A 19,622-nucleotide genomic window follows, 5' to 3' on the forward strand; every position below is an offset into this window, starting at 1 on the left:
ATACTTGTGCTTCCAAAAAAGACAAACCAAGTACCTAATCCCTTCTAATATAAATAGATATTCTATTACCAAAAAAAAAAAAAAAACACCAAAAAAACCCATGTTTTAATTTTTTTTTATTGGTTTCACCCTCCAAAGTGTGGCGGATTGAAAATGACGAATTTACTGTCTAAAAGCACTGTTGTCGAATTTCCAAACTTGAATTAAATACACTTTGGTCGAATTGCAGCACTTGTATCATTGCAGAAAAGTCGAATTTGACAAAAGTCGAATTTTGAAAGTCCGTTTTTTTGACGGAAAGCACTGAATTGCATTGACTATTTATTTTTTTTGGCGAAAAATTCCCGAAATTCGACAATTTCGGGAATTCGACCGCAATTGCATATACCCCTATAGGGTAATGCCTTTCCTTGCATTCCGGAGCCTGGTATATCCAGCAGCACTGCAGGGGCTGCATTGGCAGACAAGAGGGGCCGTATCCCTCCATAGTGTACCTGGGGGAAACTTATCAGCAGTTTTTGTGGTGTGGGCCCCAATTAGGCTAACTGACTGATCATAATCTGCTTTAGTGGGATGCGTTTAGCATCCTGCCAGTCGGAATGCCATCGGTGAAGTGACCGATGCCGGTATCTCGACACCACTCAGGATTCTAAGTACCAAAAATCTAGTTAGGGTTAGGGTGTGTGTGTGTGTGTGTGTGTGTGTGTGTGTGTGTGTGTGTGGGTGGGGGGGGGGGGGGGGGGCAGTTGGTGGGTCAGGGTTAGGCAGCACTAGGTGCATAGCCAGGATAAGAGTGGGATGCAGGGCATACTGTACCACAGGCCACCCTCTGTCAGGGGGGCCCCCCAGCCAAGGCACAATGACATCACTCCCTTTTATGCAGCAGAAGAACCAGACAGACAAAATGTGAGCAACAGCAGTATCAGATTTCATGAACTATCGACAGAGCTTCCCAACCAGAGGAGAGATAGGAGGGTGGAGAAAGCTGCAAGTGACACAGGGTGGGGGATCACTGCGGTGTCTGAGTCCTGTGTAACTTGTTATCTAATGAGGGTCTAGACACACATACACAGAGTCCTCCTGACTCCTATCCCAGTGTGTAAGTAGTACAGAGGCTGCTGATATTTTTGCACGTGACAAGATAAATTATAGATTGTCTTTTTCTATGTGTATTTTAAGGTTGTTTAAGTTGTCTTTTGTTCTACTACAAGAACATTTTATAAAATAGTTATCTTTCAACTAGCAGGCGCAATAAACAGTACCCAGGGATTATTAAACTACAGGTTGAGTATCCCATATCCAAATATTCCGAAATACATAATATTCCGAAATACGGACTTTTTTGAGTGAGACTGAGATAGTGAAACCTTTGCTTTCTGATGGCTCAGTATACACAAACTTTGTTTAATACTCAAAGTTATTAAAAATATTGTATTAAATGACCTTCAGACTGTGTGCATAAGGTGTATATGAAACAAATGAATTGTGTGAATGTACACACACTTTGTTTAATGCACAAAGTTATAAAAAATATTGGCTAAAATGACCTCCAGGCTGTGTGTATAAGGTGTATATGAAACATAAATGTATTCTGTGCTTAGATTTAGGCCCCATCACCATAATATTTGATTATGGTATGCAATTATTCCAAAATAGGGAAAAATAAGAATTTACTCACCGGTAATTCTATTTCTCGTAGTCCGTAGTGGATGCTGGGAACTCCGTAAGGACCATGGGGAATAGACGGCTCCTCAGGAGACTGGGCACATCTAAAGAAAGATTTAGGACTATCTGGTGTGCACTGGCTCCTCCCCCTATGACCCTCCTCCAAGCCTCAGTTAGGACACTGTGCCCGGAAGAGCTGACACAATAAGGAAGGATTTTGAATCCCGGGTAAGACTCATACCAGCCACACCAATCACACCGTATAACTCGTGATATTTAACCCAATTAACAGTATGAAATACAACTGAGCCTCTCAACAGATGGCTCAACAATAACCCTTTAGTTAGGCAATAACTATATACAAGTATTGCAGACAATCCGCACTTGGGATGGGCGCCCAGCATCCACTACGGACTACGAGAAATAGAATTACCGGTGAGTAAATTCTTATTTTCTCTGACGTCCTAGTGGATGCTGGGAACTCCGTAAGGACCATGGGGATTATACCAAAGCTCCCAAACGGGCGGGAGAGTGCGGATGACTCTGCAGCACCGAATGAGAGAACTCCAGGTCCTCCTCAGCCAGGGTATCAAATTTATAGAATTTTGCAAACGTGTTTGCCCCTGACCAAGTAGCAGCTCGGCAAAGTTGTAAAGCCGAGACCCCTCGGGCAGCCGCCCAAGATGAGCCCACCTTCCTTGTGGAATGGGCTTTTACAGATTTAGGCTGCGGTAGTCCCACCGCAGAATGCGCCAGCTGAATAGTGCTACAAATCCAGCGCGCGATAGTCTGCTTAGAAGCAGGAGCACCCAGTTTGTAGGGTGCATACAAGATAAACAGCGAGTCAGTTTTCCTGACTCCAGCCGTCCTGGAAACATAAATTTTCAGGGCCCTGACTACGTCCAGTAACTTGGAATCCTCCAAGTCCCTAGTAGCCGCAGGCACCACAATAGGCTGGTTCAAGTGAAACGCTGATACCACCTTCGGGAGAAACTGAGGACGAGTCCTCAACTCTGCCCTATCCATATGGAAAATCAGATAAGGGCTTTTATAGGACAAAGCCGCCAATTCTGACACACGCCTGGCCGAAGCCAGGGCCAACAGCATGACCACTTTCCACGTGAGATATTTCAAATCCACAGTCTAAAGTGGTTCAAACCAATGTGATTTCAGGAACTCCAAAACCACATTGAGATCCCAAGGTGCCACTGGGGGCACAAAAGGAGGCTCAATATGCAGAACTCCTTTGACAAAAGTCTGAACTTCAGGCAGTGAAGCCAGTTCTTTCTGGAAGAATATCGACAGGGCCGAAATCTGGACCTTAATGGACCCCAATTTGAGGCCCAACGTCACCCCTGCTTGCAGGAAATGCAGGAATCGACCCAGTTGAAATTCCTCCGTTGGGGCCTTCCTGGCCTCACACCAAGTAACATATTTCTGCCAAATGCGGTGATAATGTTTTGCGGTGACATCCTTCCTGGCTTTGATCAGGATAGGGATGACTTCCTCCGGAATGCCCTTTTCCTTCAGGATCCGGTGTTCAACCGCCATGCCGTCAAACGTAGCCGCGGTAAGTCTTGGAACAGACAGGGCCCCTGCTGCAGCAGGTCCTGTCTGAGCGGCAGAGGCCAAGGGTCCTCTGAAAGCATCTCTTGAAGTTCCGGGTACCAAGCTCTTCTTGGCCAATCCGGAACCACGAGTATAGTTTTCACTCCTCGCCTTCGTATTATTCTCAGTACCTTGGGAATGAGAGGCAGAGGAGGAAACACATAAACCGACTGGTACACCCACGGTGTTACTAGCGCGTCCACAGCGATCGCCTGAGGGTCCCTTGACCTGGCGCAATATCTTTTTAGCTTTTTGTTGAGGCGGGACGCCATCATGTCCACCTGTGGTCTTTCCCAACGGTTTACCAGCATTTGGAAGACTTCTGGATGAAGTCCCCATTCTCCCGGGTGGAGGTCGTGCCTGCTGAGGAAGTCTGCTTCCCAGTTGTCCACTCCCGGAATGAACACTGCTGTCAGTGCTAACACATGATTTTCCGCCAATCGGAGAATCCTTGTGGCTTCTGCCATTGCCCTCCTGCTTCTTGTGCCGCCCTGTCTGTTTACATGGGCGACCGCCATGATGTTGTCTGATTGGATCAGTACCGGCTGGTTCTGAAGCAGGGGCCTTGCTTGGCTTAGGGCATTGTAAATGGCCATTAGCTCCAGAATATTTATGTGAAGCGAAATCTCCTTGCGTGGAACCTTCCGAATGGAATTGCTTCGTACGAAGCTACCATTTTTCCCAGGACTCGTGTGCATTGATGTACCGACACCTGTCCCGGTTTTAGGAGGTCTCTGACCAGAGATGACAACTCCTCGGCTTTTTCCACTGGAAGAAACACTTTTTTCTGGTCTGTGTCCAGAATCATTCCCAGGAACAGAAGACGTGTCGTCGGGACCAGCTGTGACTTTGGAATATTGAGAATCCAGCCGTGCTGTTGTAGCACTTCCCGAGAAAGTGCTACCCCCACTACCAACTGTTCCTTGGACCTCGCCTTTATCAGGAGATCGTCCAAGTACGGGATAATTAAAACTCCCTTCTTGCGAAGGAGTATCATTATTTTGGCCATTACCTTGGTAAAGACCCTCGGTGCCGTGGATAACCCAAACGGCAGCGTCTGGAACGGATAGTGACAGTCCTGTACCACAATCTGAGGTACTCCTGGTGAGGAGGGTAAATGGGGACATGCAGGTACGCATCCTTGATGTCCAGGGAGACCATGTAATCCCCCTCGTCCAGGCTCGCAATAACCGCCCTGAGCGATTCCATCTTGAACTTGAACCTTTTGATATAAGTGTTCAAGGATTTTAAATTTAAGATGGGTCTCACCGAACCGTCCAGTTTCGGTACCACAAACATTGTGGAATAGGAACCCTTTCCTTGCTGAAGGAGGGGTACCTTGACAATCACTTGCTGTGAATACAGTTTTTGAATAGCCACCAACACTGCCTCCCTGGCATAGGGAGTTGCCGGTAAGGCAGATTTTAGGAAACGGCGGGGGGGGGGAGACGTCTCGAATTCCAGCCTGTACCCCTGAGATACTACTTGAAGGACCCAGGGATCCACCTGTGAGAGAGCCCACTGTGCGCTGAAATTTCTGAGACGGGCCCCCACCGTACCCGGGTCCGCCTGAGCAGCTCCAGCGTCATGCTGTGGACTTACCGGATGCAGGGGAGGACTTCTGCTCTTGGGAACTAGCTGTGTGCTGCAGCTTTTTTCCTCTACCTTTGCCTCTCGGCAGAAAGGATGAGCCTCTAGCCCTCTTGCTTTTCTGGGGCCGAAAGGACTGTACCTGATAATACGGTGCTTTCTTTTGCTGTGGGGTAGCCTGTGGCAAAAAGGTCGATTTCCCAGCAGTAGCTGTGGAAACGAGGTCCGAAAGACCCTCCCCAAACAGTTCCACCCCCTTATAGGGCAAAACTTCCATGTGCCGTTTCGAGTCGGCATCGCCTGACCATTGCCGAGTCCATAACCCCCTTCTGGCGGCAATGGACATAGCGCTTATTTTTGATGCCAGCCGGCAAATATCCCTCTGTGCATCACGCATGTATAAGACGGCGTCTTTTATATGCTCTATCGTCAGCAAAATATTGTCCCTATCCATAGTATCAATATTATCCGACAGGGAATCTGACCACGCAGCTGCAGCACTGTACATCCATGCTGATGCAATAGCTGGTCTCAATATAATGCCCGTGTGTGTGTATATAGCTTTAAGGGTAGTTTCCTGCTTTCTATCAGCAGGTTCCTTTAGGGTGGCCGTATCCGTAGACGGTAGTGCCACCTTTTTTGATAAGCGTGTCAGCGCCTTATCTACCCTAGGGGGTGTTTCCAAACGTGACCTATCCTCTGGCGGGAAAGGGTACGCTGCCAATAACCGTTTAGAAATTATCAATTTCTTATTGGGGGAAGTCCACGCTTCCTCACACACCTCATTTAATTCCTCAGATGCAGGAAAAACTACAGGTAGTTTTTTCTCACCAAACATAATACCCTTTTTTGTGGTACCTGGGGTATTATCAGAAATGTGTAATACATTTTTCATTGCCTCAATCATGTAACGGGTGGACCCATTGGAGGGTACACTAGTCTCATCGTCGTCGACACTGGAGTCGGTATCCGTGTCGACATCTGTGTCTGTCACCTGAGGTAGCGGGCGTTTTAAAGCCCCTGATGACATTTGAGACGCTGGAACAGGCACAAGCTGAGTAGCCGGCTGTCCTATGTCGTCAAACCTTTTGTGTAAGGAGTCGACACGGTCACGTAATTCCTTCCATAAGTCCATCCACCCAGGTGTCGACCCCGCAGGGGGTGACATCACATTCACAGGCATTTGCTCCGCCTCCACATCATTTTCCTCATCATACATGTCGACACAGCAGTACCGACACACAGCACACACACAGGGAATGCTCTGACAGAGGACAGGACCCCACAAAGCCCTTTGGAGAGAGAGAGGGAGAGTATGCCAGCACACACCAGAGCGCTATATACCACAGGGATATCACCTATAAAGAGTGTTTTCCCTTATAGCTGCATATATATATTATACTGCGCCTAAATTTGTGCCCCCCCCTCTCTTTTTTACCCTTTCTGTAGTGCAGGACTGCAGGGGAGAGCCAGGGAGCGATCCTTCCAGCGGAGCTGTGAGGGAAAATGGCGCCAGTGTGCTGAGGGAGATGGCTCCGCCCCTTTTTCGGCGGGCTTTCTCCCGCTATTTAATAATTCTGGCAGGGGTTAATATACACCTATATAGCCCCTGGGGCTATATATGGTGTCAGTTTGCCAGCCAAGGTGCTTTTTTATTGCTGCTCAGGGCGCCCCCCCCCCCCAGCGCCCTGCACCCATCAGAGACCGGAGTGTGTGGTGTGCATGAGGAGCAATGGCGCACAGCTGCAGTGCTGTGTGCTACCTTGGAGAAGACAGAAGTCTTCAGCCGCCAATTTTCCGGACCTTCTTGCTTCTGGCTCTGTAAGGGGGACGGCGGCGCGGCTACGGGAACGGACGACGAGGTCGGGTCCTGTGTGCGATCCCTCTGGAGCTAATGGTGTCCAGTAGCCTAAGAAGCCCAAGCTACCACCACTTAGGTAGGTTCGCTTCTTCTCCCCTTAGTCCCTCGGTGCAGTGAGCCTGTTGCCAGCAGGTCTCACTGTAAAATAAAAAACCTAAACTATACTTTCTTTCTAGGAGCTCAGGAGAGCCCCTAGTGTGCATCCAGCTCGGCCGGGCACAGAAATCTAACTGAGGCTTGGAGGAGGGTCATAGGGGGAGGAGCCAGTGCACACCAGATAGTCCTAAATCTTTCTTTAGATGTGCCCAGTCTCCTGCGGAGCCGTCTATTCCCCATGGTCCTTACGGAGTTCCCAGCATCCACTAGGACGCCAGAGAAAATCCCATATCCAAAATTCCTCTGGTCCCAAGCATTTTGGATAAGGGATACTCAACCTGTATTAGTTTTAATCTAATATACACCATTGGGTTAAATTTAATATACACAATCCATACATCCTAACATGACCCATTCCAGTAGGGACAAAATGCTCTCTACCTGGACTTTCTTCTTAAATCATGATTGCAATCATCTGCGTTGAAATATCCTGATTATCAATGAAATAGTTCAACACAGGTGACTGTGTTGAACTTAATCATATGTTAAGAAGGAAGTCCTTGAAAGAGCATTTTGTCTAGGTTGGCCAATCCTGGGCCATTTTTTCAATCCCAGGTATCAGGATTGAAAAATGGTCAATCCCGGGATACCTGGGATTGATTTTTTTTTCCTGTGTGTCCGCCCGCCCTCCCCACCTGCCCCACACACATAACTCACCATAACTACGGGGGAGGGTGGGTGGGAGACTTCCTTTGGGCTTGGTGGTGGGTGACGGACGGCTTTCCTTAGGGCTTGACAACGGGTGGCTGCCTGCACAGCGTGAAATCTGACTTCATGTCATGCTGCGCAGGAGGAGCCGGGAGGAGGGAGCCGGGCAGCGTTGAGCGTCTTGAGGACGCTTAATCCTGCCCGGCTGAAGAAAAACCACAAAGGGGCGCCTGATCCCGCATTCCCTGGGATTGTAGCTTCCAATGCCGTGATTGAATCACGGCTGATTTAGGGCCTAAATCCCAGTATCCCGATTCTGGGATTGGCCACCCTAATTTTGTTTCTCCTGGAATGGGTCATGTTGGGAGGTATGCACAATCTTACATACATCCCCCCCCCCCTTCCACTGGGGCCCCACTGTCTAAAGTGCCCTGCGCACCCCCAAGGCTTAATCCTGACTAGGTGGGGTGTTATCCGGATGGGAGGTCGACACTCCTTAGGTCAACAGTCAATAGGTCGACCATTGTTGTTCCACATTGGCATGGTCGACATAGGAAAATGGTTGATACAGGACAGGCTTTTAAAAAAATAAAATAGATTTTTAACGTTTTCATACTTAACCATCCATGTGGACTACGATTGGGAATTGTAACCTGCGGCAAGCGCAGCAGTAGCAGAGCAAGGCACCTTGCCCCAGCATGGCAAGCGAAGCAACCTGTTCCTTGTTGACCATTTCCATGTGTCGACCATTTTTCTATGTCGACCATGTTAATGTCGACCAATAGTGGTCAACCTAACGACTGTCGACCTTATGTAGGTCGAACATTTATACCATAACCAGGTGCGGCTAGGGTTGGGCACTGGGGAGGGGGGTAGCCCTAGCCGCCACCCCCAAAAGGTTGGGTAGGGGATGGGGGGGTAAAAATGCTTACCCCCTCCAACGTCGGGATCTTCATTGTCGGGATATGACTGCAGGCTTCCCAAACAGCAGTATTTCATACCAAACCCGCACAGGCTAGGCCTACAGACAACATCAACATCCACCAACATTGCTACCCACAGACCATCTACACAGACAATAAGAATATAACTAATACGACATATATATTGAAATTAAAATGTAAAAAAAAAAATATTTTTGTTAACTTTTTAATGAAATATGCAATCTGTAACAATGTAGAACAGTGGTTACCAAACTTTCTTGAACCATGGCACCCCTAGGCCAAAAGGGTCTTGCTGAGAAATACAGAAACAATTATTAGAGAATTAGAAAACATTGATACGCAAGGAGCCAATGATAAGGAGCGCTTAGTAATTTAAAAACATATATATTTTAAATAAGATTTTACTCACCGGTAAATCTATTTCTCGTAGTCCGTAGTGGATGCTGGGGACTCCGTAAGGACCATGGGGAATAGACGGGCTCCGCAGGAGACTGGGCACTCTAAAGAAAGATTTAGTACTACCTGGTGTGCACTGGCTCCTCCCTCTATGCCCCTCCTCCAGACCTCAGTTAAGGAAACTGTGCCCGGAAGAGCTGACATTACAAGGAAAGGATTTTGGAATCCAGGGTAAGACTCATACCAGCCACACCAATCACGCCGTATAACTCGTGATAAACTTACCCAGTTAACAGTATGAACAACAAACAAGCATCATTCAACTGATCCCACATAACATAACCCTTTAGTAAGCAATAACTATATACACGTATTGCAGAAAGTCCGCACTTGGGATGGGCGCCCAGCATCCACTACGGACTACGAGAAATAGATTTACCGGTGAGTAAAATCTTATTTTCTCTAACGTCCTAGTGGATGCTGGGGACTCCGTAAGGACCATGGGGATTATACCAAAGCTCCCAAACGGGCGGGAGAGTGCGGATGACTCTGCAGCACCGAATGGGCAAACTCAAGGTCCTCCTCAGCCAGGGTATCAAACTTGTAGAACTTTGCAAATGTGTTTGAACCCGACCAAGTAGCAGCTCGGCAAAGCTGTAATGCCGAGACCCCTCGGGCAGCCGCCCAAGAAGAGCCCACCTTTCTTGTGGAATGGGCTTTCACTGATTTTGGATGCGGCAATCCTGCCGCAGAATGAGCCTGCTGAATCGTGCCACAGATCCAGCGAGCAATAGTTTGCTTTGAAGCAGGAGCACCCAGCTTGTTGGATGCATACAGGACAAACCGCGAGTCAGTCTTCCTGACTCCAGCCGTTCTGGTAACAAATCTTCAAAGCCCGGACTACGTCAAGCAACTTGGAATCCTCCAAGTCACCAGTAGCCGCAGGCACCACAATAGGTTGGTTCAAATGAAAGGATGACACCACCTTTGGCAGAAATTGCGGACGAGTCCGCAATTCTGCCCTATCCATATGGAAAACCAGATAGGGGCTTTTACATGACAAAGCCGCCAACTCTGACACACGCCTAGCCGAAGCCAAGGCCAACAGCATGACCACTTTCCACGTGAGATACTTTAGCTCCACGGTCTTAAGTGGCTCACACCAGTGGGATTTCAGGAAACTCAACACCACGTTAAGATCCCAAGGTGCCACTGGTGGCACAAAAGGGGGCTAAATATGCAGCACTCCATTAACAAACGTCTGAACCTCAGGCAGTGAAGCCAGTTCTTTTTGGAAGAAAATGGATAGGGCCGAAATCTGGACCTTTATGGACCCTAATTTCAGGCCCATAGTCACTCCTGACTGTAGGAAGTGCAGGAATCGACCCAGCTGGAATTCCTCTGTAGGGGCCTTCCTGGCCTCACACCAAGCAACATATTTTCGCCATATACGGTGATAATGCCTTGCTGTCACTTCCTTCCTAGCCTTTATCAGCGTAGGAATAACTTCATCCGGAATGCCTTTTTCCGCTAGGATCAGGCGTTCAACCGCCATGCCGTTAAACGCAGCCGCGGTAAGTCTTGGAACAGACAGGGCCCCTGTTGTAACAGGTCCTGTCTGAGAGGCAGAGGCCACGGGTCCTCTGTGAGCATTTCTTGCAGATCCGGGTACGAAGTCTTTCTTGGCCAATCCGGAACAATGAGTATTGTTCTCACTCCTCTTTTTCTTACAATTCTCAGCACCTTTGGCATGAGAGGAAGAGGAGGAAACAAATAGACCGACTGGAACACCCACGGTGTTACTAGTGCGTCCACAGCTATCGCCTGAGGGTCCCTTGACCTGGCGCAATATCTTTTTAGCTTTTTGTTGAGACGGGACGCCATCATGTCCACCTGTGGCAGTTCCCATCGATTTGCAATCTGCGTGAAGACTTCTTGATGAAGACCACACTCTCCCGGGTGGAGGTCGTGCCTGCTGAGGAAGTCTGCTTCCCAGTTGTCCACTCCCGGAATGAACACTGCTGACAGTGCTAGTACGTGATTCTCCGCCCAACGAAGAATCCTGGTGGCTTCTGCCATTGCCACCCTGCTTCTTGTGCCGCCCTGGCGGTTTACATGGGCCACTGCCGTGATATTGTCTGACTGAATCAGCACTGGTTGGTTTCGAAGCAGAGGCTCCGCTTGACTCAGGGCGTTGTATATGGCCCTTAGTTCCAGGATATTGATGTGCAGACAAGTCTCCTGACTTGACCACAGTCCCTGGAAGTTTCTTCCTTGAGTGACTGCCCCCCATCCTCGGAGGCTTGCATCCGTGGTCACCAGGACCCAGTCCTGTATGCCGAACCTGCGGCCCTCAAGAAGGTGAGCACTTTGTAGCCACCACAGAAGACACCCTGGCCCTGGGGGACAGGGTGATCAGCCGATGCATCTGAAGATGCGATCCGGACCACTTGTCCAACAGATCCCACTGAAAGATCCTCGCATGGAACCTGCCGAAGGGAATGGCTTCCTATGACGCCACCATCTTTCCCAGTACTCGCGTGCAGTGATGCACCGATACCTGTTTTGGTTTTAGGAGGCCTCTGACCAGAGTCACGAGCTCCTGAGCCTTCTCCTCCGGGAGAAACACCCTTTTCTGGTTTGTGTCCAGAATCATGCCCAGGAAGGGCAGACGCGTCGTAGGAATCAGCTGCGACTTTGGAATATTCATAATCCAGCCGTGCTGTTGCAACACTTCCTGAGAGAGTGCTACGCTGATCAGCAACCGCTCCCTGGACCTCGCCTTTATGAGGAGATCGTCCAAGTATGGGATAATCGTAACCCCTTGCTTCCGAAGGAGCACCATCATTTCCGCCATCACCTTGGTAAATATTCTCTGTGCCGTGGACAGGCCAAACGGCAACGTCTGGAATTGGTAATGACAGTCCTGTACCACAAACCTGAGGTACTCCTGATGAGGTGGATAAATGGGGACATGCAAGTACGCATCCTTGATGTCCAGAGACACCATAAAATCCCCCCTTTTCCAGGCTTGCAATGACCGCTCTGAGCGATTCCATTTTGAACTTGAATCTTTTCAGATAAATGTTCAGGGATTTTAAATTCAATATGGGTCTGACCGAACCGTCCGGTTTCGGTACCACAAACATTGTGGAATAGTATCCTCTTCCTTGTTGAAGGAGGGGAACCTTTACCACCACCTGCTGGAGATATAACTTGTGAATTGCCGCTAACACTACTTCCCTTTCTATGGGGGAAGCTGGCAGGGCCGATTTGAGGTAACGGTGAGGGGGCATCACTTCGAATTCCAACTTGTATCCCTGAGACACAATCTGTATAGCCCAGGGATCCACCTGTGAGCGAACCCACTGGTGGCTGAAATTTCGGAGACGCGCCCCCACCGCTCCTGGCTCCTGTGGAGCCCCAGCGTCATGCGGTGGATTTAGTGGAAGCCGGGGAGGACTTCTGTTCCTGGGAACTAGCTGAATGGTGCAGCTTCTTTCCTCTACCCCTGCCTCTGGCCAGAAAGGACGCACCTCTGACCTTCTTGCTTCTCTGTGATCGAAAGGACTGCATTTGGTAATACGGTGCTTTCTTAGGCTGTGAGGGAATATATGGCAAAAAGTTTGACTTCCCAGCCGTAGCTGTGGAAACTAGGTCCGAGAGACCGTCCCCAAACAATTCCTCACTCTTGTAAGGTAACACCTCCATGTGCTTTTTGGAGTCGGCATCACCTGTCCATTGCCGAGTCCACAGGACCCTTCTGGCAGAAATTGACATTGCATTTAATCTAGAGCCCAGTAGGCAAATGTCCCTCTGGGCATCCCTCATATATAGGACAGCGTCTTTTATATGCCCCAGGGTCAGTAAAATGGTATCCTTGTCTAAGATATCCATTTCCTCAGACAGATTATCTGTCCATGCTGCTACAGCACTACACATCCAGGCCGACGCAATAGCCGGCCTCAGTATAGTACCTGAGTGTGCATAAACAGACTTCAGGATACTTTCCTGCTTCCTATCTGCAGGATCCTTTAGGGCGGCCGTATCCTGTGACGGCAGGGCCACCTTTTTAGATAAGCGTGTCAGAGCTTTATCTACCCTAGGGGAGGATTCCCAGCGCATCCTGTCCGTTGGCGGGAAAGGGTACGCCATAAGTAACCTTTTGGAAATCAGCACTTTCTTATCGGGGGAATCCCATGCTTTTTCACATAATTCATTTAACTCATGTGAAGGGGGAAAAGTCACCTCTTGCTTTTTCTCCCCATACATATACACCCTTTTGTCAGGGACAGGGTTTTCCTCCGATATGTGCAATACATCCTTCATTGCTATAATCATGTATCGGATGGCTTTAGTCATTTTAGGCTGCAACTTTGCCTCATCGTCATCGACACTGGAGTCAGAATCCGTGTCGACATCTGTGTCAACCAACTGGGATAGTGGGCGCTTTCGAGACCCTGACGGCCTCTGAGCTGCAGAATCAGACACGGGTTGAGACCCTGACTGATTATCCAACCTTTTATGCAAGGAGCTTACGTTATCATTTAACACCTTCCACATATCCATCCAATCAGGTGTCGGCGCCGACACCACAGTCACTTGCACTTGTTCTGCCTCCACGTAACCGTCCTCGTCAAAAATGTCAACACAAACGTACCGACACACCGCACACACACAGGGAATGCTCTAATTGAGGACAGGACCCCACAAGGCCTTTTGGGGAGACAGAGAGAGAGTATGCCAGCACACACCCCGGCGCTATATAACCCAGGGATTACACAGTAACTTAGTGTTTACCCAGTAGCTGCTGTTTATGATAATTTGCGCCTAAATTTATGTGCCCCCACTCTCTTTTTACCCTTTTACTACCTTGATACTGCAGGGGAGAGCCTGGGGAGCTTCCTCTCAGCGGAGCTGTGAAGAGAAAATGGCGCTGGTTAGTGCTGAGGAAGAAGGCCCCGCCCCCTCAGAGGCGGGCTTCTGTCCCGGGTCTGTGTAATAAAATGGCGGGGGCTCGTACATATATACAGTGCCCAGCTGTATATATGTGTCCTTTTTGCCAAGAGGTATCCTAATTGCTGCCCAGGGTGCCCCCCCCTGCGCCCTGCACCCTACAGTGACCGGAGTGTGTGGGTAAGTGTGGGCGCAATGGCGCACAGCTGCAGTGCTGTGTGCTACCTCATGTGAAGACAGGAGTCTTCTGCCGCCGATTTCGATGTCTTCTTGCTTCTGCCGGCTTCTGACTTCTGGCTCTGCGAGGGGGACGGCGGCGCGGCTCCGGGAACGGACGACAAGGTCAGGTCCTGTGTTCGATCCCTCTGGAGCTAATGGTGTCCAGTAGCCTAAGAAGCGCAACCTAGCCGCAGTTAGTAGGTTTGCTTCTCTCCCCTCAGTCCCACGTAGCAGAGAGTCTGTTGCCAGCAGAAGCTCTCTGAAAATAAAAAAAAACCTAACTAAAATACTTTCTTATTAGCAAGCTCAGGAGAGCTCACTAAAAGCACCCAGCTCTGGCCGGGCACAGATTCTAACTGAGGTCTGGAGGAGGGGCATAGAGGGAGGAGCCAGTGCACACCAGGTAGTACTAAATCTTTCTTTAGAGTGCCCAGTCTCCTGCGGAGCCCGTCTATTCCCCATGGTCCTTACGGAGTCCCCAGCATCCACTAGGACGTTAGAGAAATAAACAGTATTAGAATAAAAAACAGAATAGAAGTCTCTGATCTCAAGTCCTGATTGTCTGATATTGACAACAATAGCGCTCACAGGTATGCACAGTGCCAATTCAAAGGTGGTTGAAATTGTTCATTATAGAAATATATTGGTTCCTAAGATTCTATTTAGCGTAGAGCCGGTTACTTAGCAGTATACCCCAATGTTTAAGTGGGGATTCACACCCTCAATGGTCAATTGAGAATATTAAACAGGTAATAGGCCCTACACACTGGGCGATAATACTCAAAGATATGAACGATCTTGTCCATATTTGCCTGCACTGCTATGGAGTCGGGTGACGGGGGAGTGAAGAAACTTCACTCCCCCCGTCACTTATCCCCCCGCCGTCGGGCAGCTCGGCGGCGGATTGCTCAATGTGTAGGGCCCTTAACTCTTACAAGGCTCAGGAACTCAGCTTTCCGCCGTAGAGGTATAATTGAGTTAGAGTCCTTAGCGTGCTGGCGGCATTGATAGAGGTATAGCAGTGCTAAGATAGGATGACGATCCTGGTTAAATAATTATTGTAAAGACACTCATGGAGGGTTTAGTTATCGGAACGGGCAGTCACGACACATCAGGGAAGATTTAATTTCCGGAGCAGGCAGTCACGGCACATCAAAGAGGGTTTAATTACAGGAGCAGGCAATCACGGCACATCAGGATTTGGTTACCGGAGCGGGCAGTCATGGCACACCATCCACAGAGCTGTTAGTCACGGCTGAGCATACCACTGCGGGGAACTTGGCAAGTACGGCTACAGTTCAACCAGAGTACCAGGACAAATGTGCATACAAGCGGTCTCTCTCTACGCGTTTCTCCACTGTGATTTTTAGCGGTTTCCTCAGGAGATGCATAATAATAATAATGCATAATAATTTGAAAATTATTATTTAATTATTAAATTAGGTAAACTGTGCTTATTTGTCACCCTTAGGTCAATTATGTTGTGGTGGGGGACAGGGTTGGCATCTGTTTGTCCATATGTTTTATGATTGCAGCCACCTGCACTGGTTTTGCCCATCACATTAACCATAAATGATTTGATTTGGTCCTTTACCGCCAACCTGTGGCACCCCTACAAGTGCCCTTAAGCACTTTCATCCAATTCAGTCTCACTAACCACCAATGCGCACAAATTGCAGAAGGAAACTGGATCATCTGGGGAAAACCCATGCAAAAATGGGAAAAACATACAAACTCCAAACAGATCAAGCTTAGGTGGGAAATGAATCCCAGACCTCAGTGCTGTGAGGCATTATTGCTAACCACAACGATTCTCAGCATTTTTGTTTTTTTTGACAGTTTTGCAATGTGAAAAAATATTTAGAAATACTCTGGATATTTCATTCTCTGACACATGAGCAGAGACGGAATCTACATCTTTAGACTGGGATCAGGTTCCTGGAACCCTTTTAACCTGAGTAATTATCTAAGAGAGTCTCTCCTGAGCTACTGAGAAATGCGGTGTCCTATCATTTCCCACACGGCCCGACGTTTTCTCTCAGAGACAGGTAGGCCGCATTATTCCTCTCTGGAACCTGGAAACATGAGGCGTTGTGTCCGCCTCCAGTCCCATGGTGAGCACTGCTGGAGAAGGTTATATAGCCATTAATCACAACATGCTAGTAAGTCCATTGTAAAAATGTCCTACTAGTTAAATGAGGCTGAGGTTTAATGAGGCTGCAAGGACACATCAGCATTAACAAATAAATAAGAAGTTTCTACGCCAATGTCACAGGGCTGTGTGGAGTGTTTGCAGATACAGGCTGTTTATACTACTATTTCATTATTTTTTAAATAATAATATTTATTTTGATAAGAAGGGTCCTAAATAAAATAGTTTTTTACTGCACAGCCTTTAGCTATAAAATGACGGAGAATGTAAGATGTACCCCCCCTTTATAGCTGCTCACTGTGCGACACCAAGCTACTGTACCTGCAGCAGGGATAAATCTAGCGATATATGTGTGTATTACACAAGACAGGGAATTATTCTTACAGTGCCGCAGAGGTCCGCAATGCATCCACTGTGCGAAAAGCATGAAACATTTGTGCACTCATTCATTTATACCACCACTGCTATATATACCACACTGCTCAAAAAAATTAAGGGAACACTTAAACAACACAATGTAACTCAATCACACTTCTGTGAAATCAAACTGTCCACTTAGGAAGCAACACTGATTGACAATCAATTTCACAAGCTGTTGTGCAAATGGAATAGACAACAGGTTGAAATTATAGGCAATTAGCAAGACACCCCCAATAAAGGAGTTGTTCTGCAGGTGGTGACCACAGACCACTTCTCAGTTCCTATTCTTTCTGGCTGATGTTTTGGTCACTTTTGAAAGCTGGCGGTGCTTTCACTCTAGTGGTAGCATGAGACGGAGTCTACAACCCACACAAGTGGCTCAGGTGGTGCAGCTCATCCAGGATGGCACATCAATTCGAGTTGTGGCAAATAGGTTTACTGTGTCTGTCAGCGTAGTGTCCAGAGCATGGAGGCGCTACCAGGAGACAGGCCAGTACATCAGGAGACGTGGAGGAGGCCGTAGGAGGGCAACAACCCAGCAACAGGACCGCTACCTCCGCCTTTGTGCAAGGAGGAACAGGAGGAGCACTGCCAGAGCCCTGCAAAATGACCTCCAGCAAGCCACAAATGTGCATGTGTCTACTCAAACGATCAGAAACAGACTCCATGAGGGTGATATGAGGGCCCGACGTCCACAGGTGGGGGTTGTGCTTACAGCCCAACACCGTGCAGGACGTTTGGCATTTGCCAGAGAACACCAAGATTGGCAAATTCACCACTGGCACCCTGTGCTCTTCACAGATGAAAGCAGGTTCTCACTGGGCACATGTGACAGACGTGACAGAGTCTGGAGACGCCAAGGAGAACGTTCTGCTGCCTGCAACATCCTCCAGCATGACCGGTTTGGCAGTGGGTCAGTAATGGTTCGGGGTGGCATTTCTTTGGGGGGCCGCACAACCCTCCACGTGCTTGCCAGAGGTAGCCTGACTGCCATTAGGTACCGAGATGAGATCCTCAGACCCCTTGTGAGACCATATGCTGGTGCGGTTGGCCCTGGGTTCCTCCAAATGCAAGACAATGCTAGACCTCATGTGGCTGGAGTGTGTCAGCAGTTCCTGCAAGACTAAGGCATTGATGCTATGGACTGGCCCGCCCGTTCCCCAGACCTGAATCCAATTGAGCACATCTGGGACATCATGTCTCGCTCCATCCACCAACGCCACGTTGCACCACAGACTGTCCAGGAGTTGGCGGATGCTTTAGTCCAGGTCTGGGAGGAGATCCCTCAGGAGACCATCCGCCACCTCATCAGGAGCATGCCCAGGCACTGTAGGGAGGTCATACAGGCACGTGGAGGCCACACACACTACTGAGCCTCATTTTGACTTGTTTTAAGGACATTACATCAAAGTTGGATCAGCCTGTTGTGTGTTTTTCCACTTTAATTTTGAGTGTGAGTCCAAATCCAGACCTCCATGGGTTAATAAATTTGATTTCCATTGATAATTTTTGTGTGATTTTGTTGTCAGCACATTCAACTATGTAATGAACAAAAGTATTTAATAAGAATATTTCATTCAGATCTAGGATGTGTTGTTTAAGTGTTCCCTTTATTTTTTTGAGCAGTGTATATACCACCATTGCTATGTATACTATATACCACCACTGCTATATATACCAACACTGCTATATATACACCATGTATACCACCACTGCTATATATACCACCACTGCTATATACAGTACCAGTCAAAAGTTTGGACACACCTTCTCATTCAATAGTTTTTACTTATTTTCTACATTGTAGATTAACCACTTAACCGACGATTTCCCCCCCTAAAAACCGCTCCAAAATCGTCGTGTTTTTTTTAGGAGTGAATTAGGTGGAGAAACAAAAACATGAATTTAACCCTAGCCAAAATGATTTTAGGTAAAAAAAAAAAAAAAAAATTTAATATATATTAAATTAATTATTTTCTATTATTTCCCCACCCCCTAACATCAAAAGTTTTTAGATCCCGGACAGCTGCCAGGTACACAGGGGGAATCTGGGGATGGCTTGGGGGGGGGGGGGGGGGGGGGGCATTGTTTTACACTTACCAGCGGCTGCTACTGTCTGCAGCCGTTGTAGGGGGGATCCTACCATGCTGACACAGGGGGCGGATGCAGGGAGGCAGAGGGACCTTCCAGTCCCTTTGAGAGCAGCAGCGGAGGGAAGTTTCTCATTCCTGCCGCTGCTAACACAGTTTATTTTACTGGTCGCATCCTGTGCGCCCAGGTCAGATAAAGCACTTGCAGGCAGATGCGACCATGCCAGGCAAGTGGTTATTACTGAAGACATCGAAACTATGAAAGAACACATATGGAATTATGTTGTAAACAAAAGAATGTTAAACAAATCAAAATATGTTTTATATTTTAAATTCCTCAAAGTAGCCCCCTTTTGCTTTGATGAGAGCTTTGCACACTCTTGGCATTCTCTCAATCAGCTTCATGAGGTAGTCTCCTAGAAAGGTTTTCCCAACAGTCTTGAAGAAGTTCCCAGAGGTGCTGAGCACTTGTTGGCTGCTTTTCCTTCACTCTGCGGTCCAACTCATCCCCAAACCATCTCAATTGGGTTTAGGTCGGATGATTGTGGAGGCCAGGTCATCTGACGCAGCACTCCATCACTTTCCTTCTTGGTCAAGTAGCCCTTACATAGCTTGGAGGTGTGTTTGGGGTCATTGTTTTGTTGAAAAACAAATGATGGTCCCAGTAAGCACAAATCAGATGGGATGGCACTACAGAATGCTGTGGTAGGCATGCTGGTTAAGTGTACCTTGAATTTTAAAAATAAATCACCAACAGTGTCACCAACAAAGCACCCCCACACCATCACACCTCCTCCTCCATGCTTTACAGTGGGAACCACACATGCAGAAACCATCCGCTCACCTTCTTTGCGTCTCACAAAGACACACAGTTGGAACAAAAAAATCTAAAATTTGGACTCATCAGACCAAAGTAC

The 19,622-nt window shown here is 48.1% G+C and overlaps 1 protein-coding gene across 7 annotated transcripts in view; it reads right to left on the bottom strand.

Moving 5' to 3' along the window:
- The window catches only part of MPPED2 (metallophosphoesterase domain containing 2), a 340,523-nt gene that overhangs the window by 71,807 nt on the left and 249,094 nt on the right, over positions 1-19,622 (bottom strand). The gene's annotated exons all lie outside the window — the stretch shown is intronic.

Source organism: Pseudophryne corroboree, chromosome 11 (assembly GCF_028390025.1).
Source record: "Pseudophryne corroboree isolate aPseCor3 chromosome 11, aPseCor3.hap2, whole genome shotgun sequence".
NCBI classification, from domain to species: domain Eukaryota; kingdom Metazoa; phylum Chordata; class Amphibia; order Anura; family Myobatrachidae; genus Pseudophryne; species Pseudophryne corroboree.